The 1,751-nt window shown below is 27.5% G+C and overlaps 1 long non-coding RNA gene across 1 annotated transcript in view; it reads left to right on the top strand.

Moving 5' to 3' along the window:
* Nucleotides 1,230-1,751, top strand: part of LOC110270977 — a 1,188-nt gene continuing 666 nt past the window's right edge. Inside the window, exon 1 of the long non-coding RNA XR_002360840.1 lies at nt 1,230-1,546. This is a non-coding gene — a long non-coding RNA (uncharacterized LOC110270977). The remainder of the gene's footprint in view (nt 1,547-1,751) is intronic.

Raw genomic sequence — 1,751 nt, 5'->3', positions numbered from 1 at the left:
GAGCTGCATAATAGTCAAGGGAAAATGCTCAAATTATTAAATGGCTAAAAATAAAAGACCAATTATTTTATGACGTGAAAACAATATAAGGTTTTGGTCAACCATTTGACCACTAAGTATATTCATAGATGTGACATATATATCTGTTACTAATTTATTACTATAAGTTTGTTAAGGAAGTTTCTTTTCTCCAAAAGCAATTAAATTAAAATAAAAATATATTGTAGAATTTGTTAAATTTAATTAGCTCCTCTTAATGTTCATATGAATGTACTTTTAAGTATTTTTCTTAGAAGAACATTCATTTTTTCCAACAAAATTTATATTCAACAAAGTGAAACATAAAGAAAGCAGCGCAGTTTGAGTATTATTTAAAAATAATGAGATTCACAAATTAATTTAAGCTTTGAAGTGACATTATTGTCTCGTATTTTTTAGTATAGAAATACAAGGACCGAATAGTTTACCTTGATTATATTACGTCCACGAAAGAGTCATCAAAAACACATTAAATTTCCCCATAACTTCCATTCTTCCAAACATGGAGCTGCTCCCACCATTGACACTAAACAAACCGGAAAAATATTATACATCATAGGAATTTTATTGAATTTTGACTGGTAGAATAGTAAAGTATGCAATTAATTTTAATTTAGATAACTGATGAGTTATTTAGAGTTTAATTATCTAATTAATAAATATTCTTGATTTAATGATTTCTAATAAATTCGGGTAATTAATATTTTTCAAGTAATTTTTAATTTTTAGTAGTCNTTGATGCAATATAAGAGAATAATACCATTAATTAATTAATTATCTATCTACTAATAAAAGGGGATAGTACGTAGTCTTTCTTTTATATATATAAGAAATTATTAAAAGTGACGAAGACTTAAGCGTGTATGTGTGTGTGATTGGCATTGGTAAAAAAGAAAAACAATAATAAAAGAAATAACAACCCAAATAAGGGACTAACCTACGTCACGACCATGTCAACATGTTATTAGGTTTTTCTGTAAATATATCTTTAAACATTTATTTAGGTTTAATTTTCCTATACGGTTTCCATGCACATACATATGGTCAATCTTCGTTTGAGTTGTTCGTAAATTGCAATTAAAATACCTGGTAATGCAAATGTAGTTTCCATGTTAATTACTACCAAAATATTTGATGAGTTCTTCTTATCGCTTCATCAAATGGCTCCCTATATATATAAAGCATTATATTGTCCTAAAATATAACCACAAAACAAGCTAGGTATTTATAGTTCCTTAACAAAAGTTATATATATATATTTTTCTTTGTCAAAAATTTCCTCCTTTATCAAAATGGCCACCAAGATAAGTAGTATTCAAGATTCTCTTTGTCATACAAGGCCTCCACCGTCGTCTCCGAGCAGCAGTGTCTCAAGTCCTTCAGGCTCTGAGGGTAAAACCAAGGCACCAACTACCAAGGGCTCAACTTCTTCGGCCTCCGGGGATAGGCCGAAGGCACCAACACCCAAGAATATATTTTATCCCAAGAGTAATTGATTTCTTCAAAGGTAAGTATTTTATGTGTAATAATTAATAAGTAACTATTAATATTCACCGATGTAAAAATTTGTTACAAAAATATTTTTTATACATCAAAATCAGTTATTAAAATTAATTAGCAATATATTTATGTATAAATACATGTGTTGTTCAATTTATTTTTAATATATATTTATATTTTAACATATATTTTATATTAGTAACTGATTTTAT

Source organism: Arachis ipaensis, chromosome B04 (assembly GCF_000816755.2).
Source record: "Arachis ipaensis cultivar K30076 chromosome B04, Araip1.1, whole genome shotgun sequence".
Classification (NCBI taxonomy): Eukaryota; Viridiplantae; Streptophyta; class Magnoliopsida; order Fabales; family Fabaceae; genus Arachis; species Arachis ipaensis.
This window is presented reverse-complemented; position numbering and strand designations above follow the sequence as displayed.